This window comes from Protopterus annectens, chromosome 5.part0 (assembly GCF_019279795.1).
Source record: "Protopterus annectens isolate FY-2018-M chromosome 5.part0, PAN1.0, whole genome shotgun sequence".
Taxonomy (NCBI): Eukaryota; Metazoa; Chordata; order Ceratodontiformes; family Protopteridae; genus Protopterus; species Protopterus annectens.
Genome location: NC_056735.1, coordinates 496,925,396 through 496,948,932, shown reverse-complemented (window position 1 = coordinate 496,948,932; position 23,537 = coordinate 496,925,396). Strand labels below are relative to the sequence as shown.

The following is a 23,537-nucleotide window of genomic DNA, read 5'->3' as shown; positions in this document are numbered from 1 at the left end:
ACAATGTAAATTGTTTTATGAAGGTTTAGTTGCAGTTTTGAAATAATTATATCAGTATTATTGTCTGATGGTAGATTATATGTAGTTTTACTAACTAGCAGTCCACTTCTATAGAGAATTGCAGCCCCACCACCTTTTTTTTTAAAGCGATCTTGCCTGAGGATGTTATAACCTGGGGGGGTAATTTCATTGTCTTTTATAGAAGGTTTGAGCCATGTTTCTGTTAGGCAGAGGATGTCAAACTGTTGAACATCTAGAAGAGCATGAATTAGTGGTATTTTATTACAGATGCTACGTATGTTTAGATGGGCAATTGAGAGTGATTTGGGGGCTTTAGTGGACGGTGTTGGTTTTGTTTTGAATAGGTAGGATTTATTGGATGGTGGGGATGAGTTTGGGCCGGGATTGGGGTGAATGTCGCCTTCTAATAATGAGTGGATTAATATAGGGTTGAAATATTTAGGGGTTTTGCAGTAATAGTCAGAATATTTTCTGATGATACGACTTGGTTATTTAATGTGAGAGAGACGGTGATATTTGGCTTGAAGGTAGGAGGTATTGTAGATTGCATTGAGATAACTTACAGACAGAGCTAGGGGCGTTATTTGGGTCTGTTTGTGAGGGATAGTAAGAGAAAAAGGAAGGGGTTGTTCATAGGAGGTTAAGAGATAAGTAGACGTAAGAGTAGTTAGGAGAGTTAGAACTAGTAAAGGTAGGTATTGTGAAGACATGCTTAGAAAGACTGTGATAAGTTAAGAATGCAGGATTAAGGGTGTGTGGATGTTCTTCGTCTTCCATTGCTGCAGTCCTGACTATTGGGTATAGTCCGCGTCCCAGTCGGCCCGAATACCAGAGCGGTCATGGCGCTTAGACTGACGCCAGCACGCCAGGGTACTAATGCGCATGACCGACGCCATTTCCTCAGTCTTTTGCCGCATGGTCCGATGCAGAAGCAATTTAGTGCAGGTTGGCGTTCTGAGATTTTCGAAACCGGAGTTTCAGACCGAAACAGAGTTGAACATTTTGGTTTTTCTTGCCTCAGTATTTAACCGGATGTCAGAAAAAGTGAATAACTGTATTTCTTGTGGGAAGCAGATACCGCATAGGGATTATCATACATTGTGTATACCTTGTTTAGGGCCTGAGCACGACGTTGTTGGTTGCCTCTTGTGCTAGATTTAACAAGCACTATTAAGAGGAGGCTAGATTGTGCTAGGTTAGTGTTTGGGAAGCGTTGTAATTATAATATGCCGCCGGATTCTCCCATCCAAGAAGCGCAAAGACAAAACAGTGAAGCCTAGGGGTGAGGAACCGCAGTCCCGGACGCCGGTTCTTTAGAAGGCTCAGGGGAGCCAGAGGTTTTGCCAGGAGTCTCTATGGAGTCTCAGGCAGATACTTTACTGTTACAGGATGTGCCCTCTCAGGAGGTAGGCCAGGCTGAGGGGCTTCTCAGGTAACTGTTCTTCCCTCTCTTCCCAAGGTAGTTAGGGCCTCTCCTTCTGTTGCCAAAGCTTCTTTAGAGGTAGGCCAAGTTCAGCTTCTGTGGGGGCTTCTCCTAGCATTTCGGCTCTGTGCCTAAGAAACATATGCTTAAAATGGCAGAAGATTTGATTACTCTGATTAGAGGTTCTATGCCCCGCCTGATAAGAGGCCTAGGGTGGAACAGGAGTTTGATAGTTTTGAACAGTGTTCACAGGCTTCAGAGTCTTCTGTGGAAGACTTACAAGAGTTTCCTACTTATTCTGATTCTGATGTGGATGATTCCACTCCTACAGCTTCTCCTCCTGAGGATTTTTCATTTTCAGAGACTCTTCACTCCATGAGGGAGCACTTTAAATGGGAAGGCCAGGATTACTCTGATTCCAGGAAAAGGCTTAGGGAATTCTTGTTTTACCCCAGCATAGGCCCTTAGCTATTCCTCCTGTGTTGAATGTGGTGGAGGATGTTTTGCAGAGGCTTCCCTGAACCCTGACTCCTTGCCTCCTGCTCCTGTTAAGCCTGATAGGTATTATAGGGTGCCCGAAGCTCATAAGTATTTGTTTAAGAGTCCTAGGGCGGACCCAGAAACTGTTTCTCAGGGGTCTAAAGGTGTTAAAGCTTCTGTGGTTAAAAATCCTGTACCCTCTGATAAAGAGGCAAGGGCTTTGGATAGGTGGGGTAAGAAAGTATATACTTCTTCCACTCTAGCCATGAGGGCGTTGAATTGTCAGTTTCATATGCTAAAATATCAGAATTATCTCCTTTCACAATTGAAATCTAAGGTGGATGCTTTGGAAGGTATTGAGTGTAAAGAATTGCTGGATTTGGTTCATGTGTCTGAACAAGTGGGTAAGCATTCTTTGCAGTGTGGTTTGATGCTGTTCAGGCCTCCTCGAGGGTGGCTGCTACTAGTTCTGTTCTTCGCAGACATGCCTGGTTGAAGGATCAGAATTTAGCTGAGCATGTTAAGACCAGGATTTTGGATGCTCCTTTACAGTCTGATGTGTTGTTTGGACCGCCTGTGGAAGCAGTTTTAAAGAAAATGGAGGACAAAGCTAAGTCTATGCAGACTGTTAAAGATTTTTGCAGGTGCAGCCTCAGTTTAGTAGAAATTGGCCTGCTAAGGGGTGGACATATCCTGCTTATGGTTCCCAGTCTAGGGGTAGGTCTAGACGTGGTCGGGGCAGGGCTCAAGGTTCGTTTAGGCCTAGATCAGAGAGTTCACCTGCTCAGACTTCTGGTGAGGGCAGGGGTCAGTCCTTTCGTAGCAGACCCAATGACCTGCCTTTTCAGCTGCCAGTGGATTCTCGCCTGGCAGCTCCTTTGGGAGGAAGACTGTCTCTTTTCAAAGAAAATTGGGATTTAGTCACTCAAGACAGATGGGTGCTGGATATCATTCATCACGGTTACAGATTTTATTTCCACACAATGCCCCTTTCAAAGGCATGCCAGATGTTCCTCCTCCACAAAGAAAAGAGGCTCACAAGCAAGTTTCTCAGTTACTCCAGATAGGGGCCATTCAGCCAGTCCCTGTATCAGAAAGGGCTTCGATTTTATTCTCGCCTGTTCCTAGTACCAAAGAAGGGGAACACGTGGAGACCAATTTTGGATTTATCTATCCTCAACACTTATCTGGACATTCCCAAGTTCAAGATGTTGACGTTACAACAACTGTTACCTCTGCTGGGCAAAGATCACTGGATGGTAACTTTGGATCTCAAGGAAGCTTACCTTCATGTGCCTATCTGGCTAGGTTGCAGAAAGTATCTGCGGTTTCAACTGGAGATTTTCATTATCAGTTCTCTGCATTGCCCTTTGGCTTATCTACTGCCCAGAGTATTCACAAAGGTTCTGGCTCCAGTGATAGCTTACTTCAGGCTTCAAGGCATTCAAATCTATCCTTACTTGGACGACTGCCTGATTCTGGCTCAAGAAAAGGAAGACCTTCTACAGCATCTGGAATATGTCATAGCAGTGCTAAGATGCCTGGGGTATTCTGTGAACGAAATAAAGTCCAGTCTAGTACCCTCTCAAGACATGTGCTTTCTGGGTGTGAGACTGAATACAGCAGCCCAGATGGCCTTTTAACCCCGGACAAACAAAAGAGTCTGTCACTTTACTTCCATCAACTATCTCATCAGTCCGTGCTGACTGCAAGGACAGTCCTTCAAGCATTAGGGTTCATGGCATCTTGTATTCTGGTGCTTCCCAATGCCAAACTGCATATGAGGAAGCTGCAATGGTATCTCAAAATGTATGGACACAGCACTGCCAGGATTTGGACACTGTCATTCAAATAATACCTTGCCTTCAAAAGGAATTCTTGTGGTGGGCTCAGGAATGTCACCTAAACAAGGGACTCTCTGTGACCCGCCAGAGGCGAGTCAGATTTTAACGACAGATGCCTCGGACACTGCTTGGGGAGCTCATCTAAATGGAAAGTGGATACAAGACAAGTGGCCTGCCAGACTACAGCATCTACATATCAACATGAAGGAGATGTTAGCAGTCCAGTTTGCATTGATGGCTTTCAAGGAGTTACTTCTTCCAGGGCAGGTGTTGATTCTAACAGACAACACAACTGTCATGTGGTACATCAACAAGCAAGGGGGAACACATTCTTATCCTCTATGCAGGCAAGCAATGATTTTATGGGAGACTGCGTTAAGCCTGCAACTAACTCTTCAGGCAAGGTTTCTGCCAGGAGCACAGAACTCCCTAGCAGATGTGTTAAGCAGACAAATCATGGATCCCCACGAGTGGAAACTGGATCTTCATGTATTTCAAACATTGACAGTGTCATGGGGAACTCCAGACATAGATCTGTTCGCTTCTCCACTAAACCACCAGCTGCCAAAGTATTGCACAAAGGGGTTTCATCACACAGCTTGGAAAGTGGATGCTCTGTCTTTCAGTTGGAAAAACCTTCATGTCTATGCCTTTCCACCTCTGCCTCTTCTTCCAAAGGTATTATTAAAGGTCAGACAAGACAGGCCAAGGATGATTTTGATAGCTCCAGATTGGCCTCGGCAACACTGGTATCCACTACTACGGAGTCTGGTAAGGAAGCCTCCTTGGCCTTTACCTCTGATTCCTCATCTGTTATCTCAGAAGGATGGTCATCTGCTCAATGTCAAGCTTCACTCTCTTCATCTAACAGCCTGGCATATTCTCTCTTGAAGCACAGCAGGTCTCAACTTCCTCAGCAAGTTTTAAATGTGATTATGGAAGCTAGAAGACCTAGTACAAGGAAGGTGTACGAGACAAATGGAAGAGATTTTTATTTTGGAGTACAGCAAAGAATTTGGAGATTTCTGAGCCTAATTTGAGTGTGGCTCTTCAATATCTTACTGAGTTATTGGACAAAGGTTTGTCCTTCTCTTCCATTAAGATTCATGCTGCAGCAATTTCAGCTCATTATGATTGTGACCCACCTTTGTTTTCGCATCCTTTGTTCAAGCAGTTTCTTAGAGGGGCAAAGAATATAAGACCCCAGAGCTCCTACTCCTGCTTGGGATCTCAATTTTGTGTTGGAAAAACTTACTCTACAACCTTTTGAGCCTGCGGCTACTGCTGAGTTGAAATACTTGTCATGGAAGACTGCTTTTCTATTGGCCATTACTTCTGCAAGAAGGGTGTCTGAGTTGCAGGCCCTTATGGCAGTAGAGCCTTTTATGATTTTGCATAAGGATAGGGTATGATTACGCACTAATCCTTCCTTTATGCCTAAGGTGGTTTCTAGTGTGGCTTTAAACCAAACTATTCATTTGCCTACTTTTATGCAGATCCCCAAAATAAAGGGGAAAAGATTTTGCACACTTTAGATGTACACAGGCAATTGAGATACTATTTAAGCAGGACTAAGGATTTTAGGCAGTCTCAGCAGTTGTTTGTTTCTTTTGCCTTGAGTTCACAGGGCAAGCCTGTGTCAAAACAAACTATTTCCCGGTGGATTGGCTTTTGCATTGCATTTTGTTATTCCCATCATGGCAAGGAGATTCCAGCTGGGATTAGGCCTCATTCCACTAGGGCTACTGCCACCGACAGCATTTCTAAGGGGTGGCAACTAAGGATATTTTGGAAGCAGCTACTTGGAGTTCAGTGCATACTTTCTCTAAGCATTATCATCTTCCTATCTACTCTAACTCTAGGGCTGGTTTTGCCACTGCTGTTTTGCAAGGCATGTTATCAGCTCCTACTTCCTTATAATTTGCCAGCCTCCCTTTCCTCTGCTTTGGGATTCTACCCAATAGTCAGGACTGCAGCAATGGAAGACGAAGAACATAGTACAGTTTTGTACCTACCATAAATGTAGATGTTCGAGGATTCCATTGCTGCAGTCCAACCTCCCTCCTTCCCCTCTGTGTTTAGGGGTGGTTGTGTAGGTGAGTTTACATGCTTATATTTTTGTATATATGGTTGTATATATTGTACATGTTTTTGGTGCAGGTTGTTTTGGGACTTGTCTTTTTGGGTCTTCTGACATCTGGGGCAAGAAAAGACTGAGGAAATGGCGTCGGTCATGCGCATTAGTACCCTGACGTACTGACGTAAGTCTAAGGCGCCATGACCGACGTCAGCCTTATACTCTGGTATTCGGGCCGACTGGGACGCGGACTATACCCAATAGTCAGGACTGCAGCAATGGAATCCTCGAACATCTACATTTATGGTAGGTACAAAACTGTACTTTTTAAGAATAGGTAGGCAGGGGAGGGAGGAGTTATAGTAGAGGGGAGCTGAACAATTACAGGGTGTAGTAATAGGAGGAGGTGTGATTGGTTGTGAGGAGAAAGGGGAGTGTCTATGAGGGTATAAATGTAGAGGTGCTAGGGGCGGGTGAGATTTGGGGGCAGAGTAGGGGAGCGGAGTGAGCCCGAAGGGCGAATGGAGCGGGAAGACACAAGAGAGTGGTATAGCAGTGTGAAAGAAAAACAATATGTAAGGTGGGGAAGCAGCAGGTAGGTATGTAAAAGGTAAGAGTAAAAGTTGAGTGTGAAGTTAATTTAACCTCAGAAAATACACAGGTTTGTAGAGATACAGTACAGTAGAAGGGTGGTTTGGCAGGGTTCAGAGAGAGTAAAAAGCAAAATGGGTTAGAGAAATAGATTCGGGAACAGGACAAAAGTAAGGTATTGGAGAGTGTAGAAAAGGTGAACCAAGAGTAGATAGGATAGTAGAAGGATGCCACCTAGTGGTCAAATTCAGTGACTTATCAAAACTATCCAGGTGAGAAAGGGGTAATAGAGAAGGGGAGAGAGGAAAAAAATAGTATAGCCAGTCACAGTAATATATATGGGGTGGATATAAGATAAGAGTCAGTACTAGTATAGTGGAGGGGACAGGGGCTATTGGCTGCTGGCAGTCCTGAACAGGTAGCTAGACTAGTATACCCGAGATTTGTCCTATGGGTAAAACATGGCGGAATAAAACATACTTTCACAGTCAGTTTGGGATGGTATCGCAGAAGAGTAGTGGGATTGGAGCTTAATGGGCTCAAGTTCTGGTTTTCCAGGAGGATAGAAGGCAGTTAGGTAGCTGCTCACAGGGTCCACTCAGTCAAAACTAATAATAAAAAATAGTGGAGAGAGAGATGAAGATAATAAGTCAAACAGTGAGAACAGTAGAGAGCAAATTCCAAATGCAAGTAATCATATACCTAAACAACTTAGTAGTAAAAACATATACATCAAATAATTTGCTATAATAAAAGCAGAAACTGAGTATTCATATTAAAGCAGAAACAAGAATAATAGAAAACATGGATTATTAAAATAATAATGACAAGAATATTTTAACTGTTCAGTTGTTCAAGTAGGACTATATGCCTAGCATGAGAGGTTGAGCGCTTAAAGGGGCTAATTCCGCTTTACTTTAGTTAAATGATTCAAAGTGGCACTGTTTGTGTGGGAGCGTTGAACAGCCAAGCTCAGATAAAAAATGTTACCATTATAGGTAAAACAGATGTTAAGATAACTAATAGGTTAGGATAATGTCAATGGTACCAGCTTTGTAAGAAGGGGTAGTACGTGCTACAGTCCTTAAAATCTGCTTGGCTGGCTAGGCTTCATATGCTCAAAAATCAGCAACATGTCATGGCATTGCTTAAACAGAAAATGTTGTTAAACTCTGAATGTGCAGAAAACAAGGAAACGCAGGATTTATTGCATGCAGCTGAACAAGTTGGAAAGCATACTTTGCAATGTGGTTTTGATTCTTTGGAGGCCTCCTGCAGGGCCGCAGTTACAGGTTTTGTAATTAGGAGGCATGCTTGGTTAAAGGAACAAAATCTGCCTGATCATGTCAAAGTTAAATTGTTAGATGCACCTTTACAGCATGATACTTCATTTGGTGTTAAGGCAGAAGAGGTGTTAAAGAAAATGGAGGAAAAAGCTAAATCTATGCAAACTGTCAAAGATTTTTTACAAGTACAACCACCTAGGTTTAGTAGACACTGGCCAACAAAGAATTGGTCCTTTCCTGTGTCAGACAGACCTCAAAGGGGCAGAGCCAGACGCCTAGAGGCAGATCCCAGGCACAAGGTTCATACAGGTCAAAGCAATGGGTTGCTTCTACCTCCAAAGTTGGAGAAGACAAATCTCAGCCATACAGGAAACCGTCCCAATGACTTTCACCTGCCTGCACCAAGCACTTATCTCTTGGCAGCAACCTTAGGGGGAAAATTAGCACTTTTTTCTCAAAATTGGCACATCATAACCCAGGACAAGTGGGTTCTAAATATCGTGTCACAAGGCTACAAGTTCCATTTCCATACCCTGCCAAAGGCAAATGGCTGGCCAGATCTGCCCAAAACTCAATGGACAGAGGCACAAAAACAAGTCTCATCCCTCATGGACATGGGGGCCATTCAACAAGTACCAGAGCAAGAGCAGGGACAAGGATTTTACTCAAGACTGTTCTTGGTACCCAGAAAGGACAAGGCCTGGAGGCCAATACTGGACCTATCTATTCTGAACACATTCCTGGATATACCAAAATTCAAGATGTTGACTTTGCAGCAGCTTCTGCCCATGCTGGACAAGAACGCTTGGCTTGTGACTTTGGACCTAAAAGAGGCATACCTCCATGTCCCTTTCAGACAAACATGCAGAAGATACCTCGGATTCAAGGCTGGCTCAATGCATTACCAATTCTCTGCACTGCCCTTTGGCTTATCTACTGCACCCAGGGTCTTTACAAAGTGCCTGGCACCAGTAATTGCATTTTGCAGACAAAGAGGAATACAAATATATCCTTACTTGGACGACTGTCTAATTCAAGCAGAGAACAAGGACATTCTTCTACAGCATCTGGCGTTTGTGAAAAAACTTCTAACACGTCTAGGGTACACAGTCAACAGAAATAAATCGAAACTATTACCCTCTCAAGAGATAATATTCCTGGGTGCAAGCTTAAATACAACTGCCCAGATGGCTTATCTCACACCAGACAAACAAAGGCAACTGACTACCTATTTCAAAATGATGGCAACAAAGGCCCAGTTATCTGCAAGAAAAATTCTGCAGGCTTTGGGCTCCATGGCATCCTGCATCCTACTAATTCCATATGCAAGACTGCATATGAGGAAACTGCAATGGTACCTAAAATGTGTTTGGACTCAACATTGCCACAGCCTGGAAGCTATGATTACTCTCATTCCCTCCCTGCAACAGGAGTTTCGATGGTGGGCAAAAGCTTGTCACCAAAACAAGGGACAGCCATTCACATTACCCCCAGCCAGGCAGACACTAACAATGGATGCATCAGATTATGCCTGGGGGGGCCCACATGGCAGGAAAATGCATTCAGGGCACATGGGCCACAAACCAAATGCATCTACATATCAATCAAAAAGAGATGCTAGCTGTTCAAAATGCCCTGACAGCCTTCAAGGACCTACTTCATCCAGGACAACTACTGATAAAGACAGGCAACACCACGGTCAAGTGGTATATCAACAAGCAGGGGGGCACACATTCATACTTCCTTTGCAGACTAGCCAGGACTTTCTGGGACACAGCATTGACTTACCAAGTACATCTGCAGGCACAATTCCTGCCAGGAAGGAAAAATACTCTGGCAGATGAACTAAGCAGACACCTCATGGAGCCCTACGAGTGGCAGCTGAATCCACAAGTCTTCAGCATGATAACAAGGAAATGGGGATGCCCGGACATAGATCTATTTGCTTCCCCTCACAACTACCAACTAAAAAGATTCTGCACAAGGATTTATCACAGACAAGCATGGAAAGTGGACGCCCTATCTTTCAGCTAGAAAAACCTATCAGTATATGCCTTTCCCCCACTGCCTCTCCTTCCCAAGGTACTCCTAAAGGTCAGACAGGAGAAGCCAAAGATGATACTAATTGCCCCAGACTGGCCCCAGCAGTACTGGTATCCAATACTAAAGAACATGTCTCAATGCCCAGCTTGGACCTTACTTCAAACACCTCTTCTACTGTCCCAGCAAAACAATCAGATCCTGCACAGCCAACTCAGGACTTTAAACCTGGCAGCATGGTGGATAATGTAGTCATACAAAACACACCTCTCAGTAAAGCTGTGATGGAGGTCCTTTTGGAGGCCAGAAGGCCTAGTACTAGAAAATCTTATGCTGGAAAGTGGAAGAGATTCTGTGCTTGGAACCAGGCACAAGGAACTGGTACAGCTGTGCCAAATATTCCTCAGATTTTGCAATACTTAACTGAGATGCTGGACAAAGGCCTATCTTTTTCATCTATTAAAATTCATGCCTCTGCCATCTCAGCTCATTACAATACAGAGCCACCAATCTTTTCTCATCTCTTATTAAAATAGTACCTCAGAGGAGCCAAAAATTTAAGGCCTCCAAGAAGATCACCAATGCCTGCATGGGACCTCAACTATGTCTTGGAAAAACTCAGCCTGCCACATTTTGAGCCAGCTGCTACTGCTGATATAAAGTTTTTATCTTGGAAAACAGCTCTGCTCCTAGCAATAACTTCTGCAAGGTGAGTTTCAGAGCTACAAGTACTCATGGCTGTGGAACCTTTTATAATTTTTTATCCAGAAAGGGCCTCTCTGAGGACAAACCCAACATTTATGCCTAAGGTGGTGTCCAGTGTGGCTCTTAACCAAACTATTCATCTGCCAACTTTTTATCCAAATCCACAGAACAAAGGGGAGAGAATTATGCATTCTTTGGACGTACACAGACAGCTTAGATTCTACTTGGACAGAACCAAAGTTTTCAGAAAGACAGAGCAATTACTAGTGGCATATGCCACAGGATCACAAGGCAAGGCTATCTCAAAGCAGACTATTTTAAAGTGAATAGGCCACCTTTACAAAGCACTATCATCTCCCACTCTACTCTAAATCCAGGGCAGGCTTTGCCACTGCAGTTCTGCAGGGCCTCATAGCCGCTCCTAATGCTGTTTAGCTCCAGCCTCCCAACCTTAGCTTTGGGACTCTACCCAAATGTAATGACTGCAACAGTGAAGCACGAAGAACATAGTACAGTTGTGTACACTTACCATAAATGTAGATGTTCGAGTGTATTCACTTTTGCAGTCCAGGTTACCCACCCGCCATCCCCCTTTCTTCTGATGGAACCTATCTTTCCTTTTTTATTTATACAACCTATGTGGTGTATTTGCTTGTAGATAGGTTCATAGGTTAGTACTAAGCTAACTGCCCTTGCAAGCCATTTTAAGCCTAGCCAATTATCCCTTGTGAGACTCAAACCCTGCACCTTGTGTTTGTAAGGCAAACACCTTAACCATTAGGCCACCCTCCCATCCAGATGAAGGTAAAGTTTACATTGGTGCATGTATTTATATATATAAATTTTGGCTACCCTTTTTAGGGGGCACCTGACATCTGGGGCAAGAAAAACTAAAGAAAATGGCATCAGCCGCATCTTTTATACCCCTGACGACCTGACGTCAGGGAAGGGGAGACAGCAGCCGATGCAGGACTCAGGACTTTGGAATTCAGGCCGACTGAGGGCAACCTGCCAGCAGGATTACCCAAATGTAATGACTACAACAGTGAATACACTCGAACATCTACATTTATGGTAAGTGTCCTTTCTCCTGGACCAAGCCCATGAGTTCCATGAGCCTAGTTCTGAAGTTTAGGATATATGCCACAACAGACTCCTTGTGAGATTCACACTCACCCTCCCACTCATCTCAAATCAAATCTAGAGGTCCCCTCACCCTTCCCCATACAGCAACTCAAAGGGTGAAAAACCTGTGGGTTCCTGGGGAACCTCTCTAAGCAAACGACAGATGGAGCATATATTTGTCCAACTTCCACTTAAACTGGTCTGCAAATGCCTGTAGCATCATCTTAAGTGTGAAGTTTAACCTCTCAACAAGACCATTAGTCTGGAGATGGTAGGGGGTGGTCTATAGGTGCTTCACCCCACAGTGCTTCCACAGACAAGCCAGCAGGTCTGACATGAAATTGGTACCACTGTCAGTTAGCATTTCTTTTGGGAAACCTACCCTGCTGAAAATCTCTAACAAAGCATTTGACACCTTTTCTGTCTCAATGGAGGACAGAGTCACCACTTCAGGGTATCTGGTACTACTAATCTACTACCACTCATATATACTTTTTCCCTGTAGAGCTAGCGGTACTCAGAGGCCTCACAATATCCATAGCTACCCTCTGAAATGGCTAGTCAGTCACAGGGAAAGGCATCAAAGGAGCTTTCACCTTGTCTCCTGCCTTACCTACCTTTTAGCACAGCTCACAGGTCCTGCAGTGCCATGTTACATGAGTAGAAATCCCAGGCCAATAAAAGTTCTGCATAGTACATCTCTTTGTATGTTTTATGCCCATATGACCTGCAAGGGGAATATCATGGACTATGGCTAGAAGTGCCAGACGATAGGCTGTGGGCACTACCAACTGCTGTATTCTATCACCCTCTAGCCCTAATTCAGGGGTCCACTCTCTGTACAGTAACCCTTTATCCCAGTATATAAATTCCCCTTTCCCTTGAGAATCAGGTGCCTCACTAGCTACCTCCCTCAGGCCTTGTAATGTAGGGTCTGAGAGCTGAGCCTCTCTGAGCTGTCTCTTAGTAACCATTCCCAGCTCCCCTTCCACAGGAAGTATGGCATTCTTTGACAGCGGTGCCTCACTGTTAGCCCAAGTACTACTACTCACCTCTACCCTTGAAGTCACTCTGTCCAAGGGAACATCAATAGCCACAGGCAGCTGTGGCTCACCTTCAGTTTCACTGCTACAGGGTAGCTCCCTCCCTGAAGTAACCTCCTCACCTGTCCTGACTGCAAGTGTGCAGTGTTTCTGGGTCTCCCCCAGGCTACCAGACCGACATGCTTGTCTCCAAGCCTGACTGCGTGTAACTACATGCATACACGGTACTGCATTATCAAAATCATTCCCTATAAGGACATCTGCAGGGATATCCTCAAGCACACCTACTTGCTGGCTTCCTTTTCTACCCTCCAAGTCAAGGTGAACCCTAGCCAAAGGTATTTGGAATGGGGTCCCTCCTAAAGCTCTGACTGGGAGTAGACTGCCCAGATAAGTAGTGCTACTCTTTAACCATTGCAGGCTTCACATTGGTTAGGTCAGAGGCTGTGTCTGTCTTAGCAATAGCCTCTTTCCCATTCACTAAGATAGAATATAACCTATTGTGGTAGTTTGGTACCCTTGTTGTCTCAAGATAATCTACTGTTGGCATTTGGTCATTCCCATTTAGTGGCTCTCCCACCTTTTGCTCCCCACCTTGCCTTTGTGGACATATGTAAGCTACATGCCCCCACTGGTTGCATTTAAAACATTTAACACTTGGTCCTTGACGTGTACCTGGACTAGTGGCTTCTCCTGCTACTGGCGGACTCTGCTGGATTAGTCTGGGCTGACCACCATGGGGTTCCCTTAGACCCATGAGCAGCACTGGGTGTCCCTTTCCTGTGCAGTGATGCCCTGCTTGCTAGGTATAGGTCTCCGTTCTCCCTAACTCATCTGAAATAGTGCATTGTCTATCATTTAACCAGATTCTCAGTCCTCGATCAAAGTGCTAAGGGCTTCTTCCCTCACCAAAAGGTCTGCCAGCCCTTCAAAAGTGGTGACCTGACCTCCACTCACCCACCTATGAAAATACGTGCTTAGTTCAGCAATATATTCGCACACACATTCATCTGCCTTGCATCTATGCTCACAAGACTTTTTTTATAAGCTTCAGGTGTTAACTTAAAGTTTTCTAAAAGACATTTACAATATTATAATTTAAACAGTCAGTATTAGACAATTTAGAAATAACAGTTACAGCTTTACCATGGAGTAAGGGGGTCAGGAACCATACCCAGAGCCATTGGTCAACATTATATTGTTTACATACCCTTTTAAACATATGAATGAAACTATCAAAATTCTCCCTCTCTGTAAATTGTTGAAGAAATTTACTGACCTTTGTTGCTTCTGGTGCTTGGTTACTCCCTTTCCCATTACCTCCATGATTCTGACAAAGAGTCAGCATCTGCTTTTCATGTTACCTCTGTCTCTCCTTCTGCTCAGCCATCAGGCGTAGCGGGTTCTCATTTTCCTCAGCCTTCAGTTGTCGCAGTTTCTCAATTTCCTCAGCCTCTAGACATCTCAGTCTCTCTGCCCCTCCTATTTCCAAATTTTGGCCTCTAGTTCAAGTCTCTTTAACTCCAGATGGATTTTTAAGTCCTCTGTGGAAAGGTTGAGCTGTCCATTTTCTGAGAGTTGTACATTTCCAAGGTCAGTCTGATTGTCCTCCTGGTTGCTATTCTGTGATGCAGCTGTGACTAAAGCTGCAATCATGTCTGCGTTAGTTAGATTGGCATGCACCAGTCCTTTAGCCTGGCACATCTCAGCCAACTGGCTCCTTGTCACCTTGCCATACTCCTGTGCTGATATGCTTGCCAGCTCTTCCTAACTAAGCTAACAAAAAAATAAATAAATAAAACAATTGTAATTTGAATTCTGAATATTCACTGAATGTCTGATTGCGAGTACAAACACTTTGTGACCACTGTACACAGGCTACAAAAATTCAATACCCACACCACTACAAGCCAAATAATATGTGATGTGGCTATCCCAGCACTGTCTACCAATTAATATGTGATGTGGATATCCCACCACTATCATCCAATTAATATGTGATGCTCCTGCACTGACCCAGTAATCAAGGAGCCTCAATCGTCACCACTGGCAACATTGAGGGATGTAGACAATGGGAGGATGACAAGTACACACACAGTAAAGTACATTTTCCCTTAAGGGCACACTGAGACCACAGTTAGGTGTGGAGCTGGTTCCTCCCTTTTTCTCCAGATTCCCAATAAGACTCCCCACTATCACAGCTATAGGGTTGAGATCTCATATGAGTGGCCAAGCTAAGACTAAGACCTTCACCACACTCTCTGTTCAACCAGTGCTTCGTGTCCCTGCCGAAGTAGCTGACACACACACACACACACACACACACACACACACACACACACACACACACACACACACACACACACACACAGGAAAGGCTGACAAGTTTATTAGCTATGCCCCCTTTTGCCCAGACTATAATGTATTTATCACTGCCACCAGCCTACTCTTTTTTAGTTACTTTAAGGCCCTTAACAAAGGGTACCCAATCTTACCGTGAGATCTCATATGAGTGGCCAAGCTAAGACCTTCACCACACTCTCTGTTCAACCAGTGCTTCGTGTCCCTGCTGAAGTAGCTGACACACACACACACACACACACACACACACACACACACACACACACACACACACACACACACACACACAGGAAAGGCTGACACAGGTTTATTAGCTATGTCCCCTTTTGCCCAGACTATAAGGTATTTATCACTGCCACCAACCTACTCTTTATTAGTTACTTTAAGGCCCTTAACAAAGGGTACCCAATCTTACCGTGTAATGTTGTTATAAATCCAAGTGGTAGTTTGGACCAAGACTTACTTGCAAGGCTGTTTAGGAGTGGCCTGTGCAATGTCACCAAATACATATGCAAGTACTCTAAGAGCTTAAATATGTCTTACAAATATCAACCACAAAGATAGGTTTAAATATATTTAATAATAAATAATAAAAGAACAAGACAATACTCAGTAACTCAACACATCTGAACTAATCTTTACTATATTCCTATCTATCTGTAAGAGAAGTACTGTGCCCTGAATCTTGCATCAAGTAGATGATGATGAGTGGAGGTTTCCTGGTCAGAAACAAAATACAAGATGCACAGTCTCTCTCTCAGGGAGTTCCCAAATTACTACCAAACATTACTGCTGGGTTAGCTTGGATGACATCACTTTTTGTCACCTGACTTTAGTTCCCAAGCTAAACCAGAAACTAACAGAATTTAGCACCTCTGTGTGAGAAATACATATCTCTCAGAACTGTGCAGCTGCTAGGAAGTCATAAAGCAATAAAAGATTATTTTTTTTGCATTTTAAATCTAGTAATAACTTTTCTCCAAGACAGTAGAAAAAACTTCTAGCTCTAGACATCCTGTCTCCTTGCTGCATTGAAACTAACTTTTATAACACATCGTAAAGCACTTAATTTCAACTTATTTTCTTGAAGCTTTGTAACTTAATCTTCTGTGTCCCAGCAGGGTATTCTGTAGTTTCATTCGTGAAGCTCAGTACATAACATACAGATGTTTTTCATGTTTCACTGTTGCAGTCATCACACTTGGGTTATCTGCCTGCAGGTAGCCCTCAGTCAGCCCGAATACCAGAGTCTTGGGATTTCTGCGTTGGATGCTGTCACCTCTTCCATGACATCAGGTCGTCAGGGGTATAAAACATGCAGCTGACGCTATTACATCAGCTTTTCTTGCTGCGTGGGAGCCCGAAGCAGAAGCAGTTCACAAGTGCTGGTCGGCCGCTACCTGAAATTTTCGTTTTTCGAGTTTCAAACCTGAATTCTTCTAAAGCTAAGTACTCTGTTGGGGATCCTTTTTTCTTGCTCTAACCAGTGTCAGAAAAAGTTAACAATTGTCTTGCCTGTGGAAAGCAAAAACCTCACAGAGATTTTCATTCTTACTGCGTCACCTGTTTAGGCCCAGACCACGACATTCTTCGCTGTCGGCTTTGTGCCTTGTTTAATGCCTGAACTATTCATCATCAGGCTATCTTTGATTCTAAATTCTTTTGCTGTCATTCTCCATATTCCAAAATGGCTTTGATAAGCCATCCGACTACCGATCTCCTGAAAAAACGTAATGGTAAAGACAGAGACAGACCGCATAGGTCCAAAACCGCCGCCGACGCTTCCGTTAAGCTAGTCGCCAGTCTGCCGATACTCAGTGAGGTACCTTTGCAGCCCCTGATACCCACTTCTACAGATTCACAGGCCTCTGCTGAGACTAGTATGCCGTGAGATGCTTCTTCGGCTATGGAACCTGCGGATGTCTCTACCTTGGATGGGTTCAGTGCCGCTGTGCAGGCACCAGCTTCTGAGGGTGTATTTCCACCTTCCCATGTTCGTATTAAACTGACAACTTCGTTTTTGACTAAAACTACTGAGTTTCTCAGGCTCATAGTTTGCACTATGCCTAGAAAACCGATGACCAAAGCACATGCTCAATCTTCCATGCCACAGAAACAAATGCTTAGAATGGCTGAAGACCTTATAACTTTAATTAGGGGAAGCCAGCCTTCCCCCTCTAAAAGACAAAAAATTGATTTTCCTTCTGATTCTACAAACCATGAGTCTGATGACTCTGATCCCTCTGATTACCAGGTTATACCCTTATCTACCAGTGAGGATGCAGATGCAGAGGGTTCCTTTCCCTCTGCTTCCCCTCCAGAGGACTTTTCCTTTGGTGAAACCTTGCATACCTTAAGAGAACATTTCCGCTGGGAATGCCAGGACTACCCTCAGTCCAAAAAGAGACTCAGAGAATTTTTAGACTTGCCTCAACACAGGCCTCTAGCTATACCCCCTGTCCTGGATAATGTAGATAATGCCTTCATGGAATCCAGTCTTACTCCTGATACTTTACCACCAGCTCCTAGAAAGCCTGACAGGTACTACAGAGTACCGGACTCTCACAAATTTCTCTTTAAGAATCCCACTGTGGATCCAGAAACCATTTCCCAGAGACCTAAAGGCATTAAGGCTACTACAGCCAAAAACCGTACCCCTTTAGACAGGGATTCTAGATCTTTAGATAGATGGGGTAAGAAGGTATATACCTCCAAAACTCTTGTCATCAGGGCTTTGAACTGCCAGTTTCACATGTTGAAGTACCAGCAGCATATTATGGAACTAGTTAAACAAAAAATGTTGTTGCTTCCAGATTGTACATAAAATAAGGATTTACAAGAGTTAATGCATTCCGCAAACCAAGTTAATAAACATACTTTGCAGTGTGGTTTTGATGATTAGAAACATCTTGCAGGGCTGCTGTCACTGGGTCTGTACTGAGAAGGCATGCTTTGCTGAAGGAACAAATTTTGCCACACCATGTCAAAGCAAAATTACTAGATGCGCCATTAAACTAGGAACGTTTGTTTGGCACAAAAGCAGTTGTTGTTCTTAAAAAGATGGAGGAAAAAGATAAATCTATGCAAAATGTTAAAGATTTCTTACAGGTGTAGCCACCTAGATTCAGTAGGCATTGGCCTTCCAAAAACTGGTCCTTTACAGTCCCTCCCAGGCCTTCTCAGTCCAAACCCAGGGGCAACAGACCACCAAGACTACAGTCTCAGGGTATGCAGAGATATAAACAATGGAGTGCTCCCACCTCAAAAACAGGGAGTGGTAAGCCACCCCCTTATGGAAAAAGTTCAGAATGACTGGTCTATCATCCTTTCCAGCCAAGCCCAAGTACTTCCACCCCTAGGAGGAAAACTCGCCATGCATGCAAAAAACCGGATGTCCTTTACCTAGGACCAATAGGTCCTAAACATTGTATCCCAGGTATACAGATTCTACTTCCACTCACTGCCAACATCAAGCAGGTTGCCAGACCTTCCTCCAAACCAGTAGACAGAGGCTCCAAAGCAAGTACTTTCTCTTCTCAGTATCAGGGCTATTCAACCTGTTCCAATAGAGCAAGGGTTTCTACTCCAGACTGTTCCTGGGGCCCAGAAAAGAGAGCTCTTCACACCCTATTCTGGATCTGTGAGTTCTCCACACCTTCCTGGTGGTCCCAAAATTCAAAATGCTTACACTGCATTTTCTTCTTCCTATGCTAGCCAAGGATGCCTGGCTAGTCACCCTAGACTTAAAAGAAGCTTATCTGCACATCCCCATAAGGGAATCTTGCAGGAAATATCTACGTTTCAGGGCAGGCTATATGCACTATCAGTTCTCTGCACTTCCCTTTGGCTTATCTACTGCACCCAGGATAATCACAAAGTGCTTGACTCCAGCCATTGCATACTGCAGGCAGAGAAATATTCAAATTTACCCATACTTGAATGATTGTCTAATTCAGGGGAAAGTCAGGAATTTCTACTTCAGCACCTGGCATTTGTAAAGAGACTTCTAACTTCTCTGGGGTACATCAGCAACGAAAAGAAATCACAACTGGTGCCCAGCCAATAGATTGTATTCCTGGTAGCAAGCTTGAACACAACTTTGCAGATGGCATTCCTCACTCTGGAAAAACAGGTTTATTTGACAAACTACTTCAAACTAGAGGCCACCAAAACCCAGCTATCTGCAAGAAAAATACTGCAAGCCCTAGGGTTCATGGATTCGTGCAGTCTACTAATTCTATATGCAAGAGTGCATATGAGGAAACTTCAGTGGTACTTAAAAAGTCTCTGGTGTCAACATTCTCAGGACCTGGAAACACTGATTCCTATCATTCCTTGTCTAAGGGCAGAGTTCCTTTGGTGGGCAGAGGCATGGAACCACAACAAGGGACTTCCTTTCACTCAACCCCTCGCCTCCCAAACCCTGACAACAAATGCATCAAACTATGTATAGGGGCTCACATGGCAGGCAAATGCATTCAAGGCAAATGGAGCCCAGGACAAATTCCCCTGCATATCGATCAAAAGGAAATGTTAGCTGTACAGAATGCTCTGACAGCCTTCAAATACCTTATCCTTCCAGGACAACTCCTGATAAAGACAGCACCACAGTTATGTGGTACATAAACAAGCAAGGGGGAACTCATTCCTACCCACTCTGCAGGTTAGCCATGGCCGTGTGGAACACAGCCTTGAGCAACCAAGTGCACCTGCAATCTCAATTCCTGCCAGGCAAACAAAATTCACACTGGCAGACGACTTAAGCAGAAATCTGCTGGACCCACACGAGTGGAAACTGGAACCCAACTCATTCAAACTTCTAATCCACAGGTGGGGGACACCAGAGGTGGACCTCTTTGTCTCCCTCCAAAACCATCAATTGAGAACATTTTGCACAAGAAATCCTCACAGCCAAGCGTGGAAAGTGGATGCCCTATTCCTTTACATGGGAAAACATGTCAAATTATGCCTTTCCACTTCTGCCCCTCCTCTCAAAAGGGCTCCAGACATCTAGGGCAAGAAAAACTGATGTAATGGTGTTGGCTGCATGTTTTATACCCCTGACGACCTGACGTCAGGGAAGAGGCGACAGCATCCGACCCAGAAATCCCAAGACTGTGGTATTCGGGCCGACTGAGGGCTACCTGCAGGTAGATAACCCAAGTGTGATGACTGCAACAGTAAATACACTCGAACATCTACATTTATGGTAAGTGTACACAACTGTACTTTCTGTATAAATCATATCAATATTCACAAATGACACAGAATTATTTACAAAATTCCAGATAGCTGGACTAGCATTGTCACACTTCTGCTCAGCCTTCCATCACTCCCCATAGTATTTACTAACTGCATGTCCATAATAGCAGGGATCTGAGGTTTCCCCGTATTTATTTTATTTATTTTATTTTACATTTGTTGACCGGGCTAGTCCAACTGGATATATGTCCATTTTCAGTAGAGGCCCGGGGAGAAAAGCTCCATAAGTTGTACAAATTAACAAAAGGCATAAAAAATATTACATGAGAAACATAGCAATTTAAACAGATAATTTAAAAAGATAAATAAGATAAGAAAATTTTTTTTTTCTCTGAGTGAGCATTAGTCTGGATTAGTGCAGGAGCAAAGCCAGTGTTTATTGAGATGCATAAATTCTGCAGTTGAGTTTCCCACATTTGGAGAAATCACAGGGGTCAACCCAACCGAAGTGTGCAATGGAAGAGCCTCACCCTGGGGCAACCACCTTCTTGATCGTGATATTCCCCCTGCCAGGTAAGTATCTAAATGATTGGCTGTTACCTGCTTCTGGAGTTCAAGCTTCAACTGCAGCAAGGATTGTTTGATCAAAATATATTTGCTGTGCTCCTGTAGCTCAGTATGTAACTTCAACAGGAGTATGTGAGGTCACCAAAGGTAGTTTCTGCGAATGTAAAAGCATTGAATACTGTTTGCCAGAAATACCTTCACTGACACTTTTTCTCCTCTTTTGTGCAACCTCAGAAATGGTATATATAAGTTGGGGAGGGGGGCTTGTCCCCCTTCATAAAGAATTCTTCCAGTGTTTGCTGAAGGTAGTTTTAGTAAAAGGTTTTTGATCTGTTTGTGCTCACTAAAACTACCTTTGGCATATCAGCATGAATCTGCTACAACACAGGATCCAGGGGTGGCTTGTGCTATTGGACTGCACCCCCCAGCTGTATAAGAAAAGAAAAAAATAAATAAAGTAGTTAGCTGTGAGTCCAGGAACTGTGCGCATGCATGCAGGAATCTGGACTGCTGTTTAACCAGTCCAGATTATGAAGAGAAAGCATCAGAGTACTGATGCCCAGAAGTCTGTGTGGTTTGTAACCTCATAGACTGGAAGGGGATCAGACTGCAACACCTGCAGGCATGTATGGTTAACTGCTCTCACAGAAAGAAGGGACTTTGTAGTTCTTTCAATTGAAGCTGCTGCAGGAAGAAGGGACTTTGGTCCACACTCGGGTATTGGTGTAAAAAAGGGACTTTGGAGAACAAAGCTGCAATTCCAAACCCAGGTACAGTACGTGTCTGTGTAATTCCCCAGTTAAATATACCTGGTGGCTTTGGTGCAGGTAACAAGAGCCTGAATTCCCTACCCACCACCACTTGTGAAAACTATTCAAATGTTTGCCTCATATTTTTGTTCTGTTCCTCATAAAATCTGTGGTTTTCTGGATTTTGAATTCACCAAATAATGACAGGCATTTGAATTTCAGTCTTTATATTCTTCAGAAAGAACATGGTAACATAAAAACTATTATTATAGCAATTTTCCAAGTTTATAAGATCAATATGTGAAATGTGTCCTCATTTTTGGGGCTGTATTCCCCCATTATTGGCTTTGTACATTTTTTTGTGCTAAGAGGTTTAGCGCTATGGTGAGAACTGAATTCACTGAATATGCTTGGGGGCTGTGTTCCCCCATTATTGGCTTTGTCCAGGTGTTTTGTGCTAAGAGGTTGAGAGCTATGGTGAGAACTGAATTCACTAAATGATAGCCATTTAAGTTTCAGTCTTCCTGTCTTTCAAGAAACAGCTGATTTGGCATAGTGGTATGTTGCTCTGACTGTAGTGCATAAGGTTCTGGGTTCAAGACTTTGGCAATGAAATGCATGGTGGTGACACATTTTAGTCTATCAACTTTCCAGGATTATACAAGCAATGCTTAAAATGTGTCCCTGGTTTTTGGGCTTTTGTCCCCCTCAATAAATTTTGACTTTTTCCAGATTTCTTGTGTTGCAAAGTTGAAAGATACAGTTGAGTGTCAAGTGGATTTTACAGGGAGCTGAGAGCTTCAGGGGAAGAGAAGTTTATTGCTGCTTATGCTGAGTCTGCTTGCATTGTTAATAGCATAACAGGCCGAATACTTGCTTTTGATGCAGAAGGCTGTGTGTTCTACTCCTGCAGTATGTAGAGGCATTGCTGATACTGTACTGTGTTGTACTTTTAAAGGGGGTGGATGCTGCAGTCCTGTCTTCTTTGGAGGACATACCTAGCAACTATGAACCTGTTAGCAGTTTGCCATCCATTCCCTATTGCAGTATTACTAGCTTATCAATTTTTTTTAATGTAACATAGGCAATTTATTCCTCAAGGGCAACAGGCACTTTATTTGAGACAATGAAATATAATGTTGTTTGCTAGCAGCAACCTCTTCATTAGTTACAGATCTCTTTAATGTGGAATTATTTAGATGACTTTTACTTCTGCAGAGATTGTGCATATTTACTAATACTGGTTAACTTTAAAAGTTTGAGTAGACTTTTATGATGGAAATATTCTGAACTGGGCAGTTTTGTTATTATTGGTACATGCATTTTGTTTCATTGTTTACTGGAAAAATGTTCAAAACAATAAATTTAAAACACCAACAAATGTACTGTGTTATACAAAGAATATCATTGATTACAATCAGGAAGGTGTATCAAAAATGTAAAGAGCCTATAGATTTGAAAACAGCCCAAAGTTAATCTTTATCTGCCACTAGGCAGATGTAGTTTCTTTGAATGTGTGTTTCAATGCTGTTTCAATGAATGTGAGTTTCAAGGGCAGAGAAGTTTAATGCTAAGTCTATTTTCATTGTGAGACTGCATTGCTTTGTTTAGCAGATGTCTATTAGTGTTTGTGGTGTAAAATGTAAAATAAAACTTTTAAATGAAATCTATATCATCGTAGAAATAAAGCAGTATGCACATTACAGTATTTGTGGTAAATGGGGTGAAATAACCAAGTAATGGGATATTGGAATGGCTGCAGTGGGGAGGCCCCATTCAACCATGATTTTGTGAGGCGGGAAGGACAGGAAACTCAGACAGCCACGGCTGAACTATACCACTCAACTGTCAAGATTTTTTCAGAATGAATAGATTTTTGCTTCTTATTTTTGGTTTGTTCCTCATACAATTTGTGGTTTTCTGGCAAGTCATTCAGGAACGAAGTCACTAAATGATAGACATTGAGCTTCAGAAATCATAGCCTTCAGAAAAATACATGGTAAAGCAAGACCTGTTATTCTGT

General features: G+C 43.3%; 1 protein-coding gene and 1 non-coding gene across 2 annotated transcripts in view; one reads left to right on the top strand and one right to left on the bottom strand.

Moving 5' to 3' along the window:
- LOC122802170 (X-linked retinitis pigmentosa GTPase regulator-like) overlaps positions 1-23,537 on the top strand; it is a gene marked incomplete at its 5' end in the record, with an annotated part of 1,226,514 nt that overhangs the window by 1,133,995 nt on the left and 68,982 nt on the right. The gene's annotated exons all lie outside the window — the stretch shown is intronic.
- Positions 20,622-20,779, bottom strand: LOC122802966. The gene has a single exon (XR_006365034.1). It is a non-coding gene; the product is annotated as a U1 spliceosomal RNA (small nuclear RNA).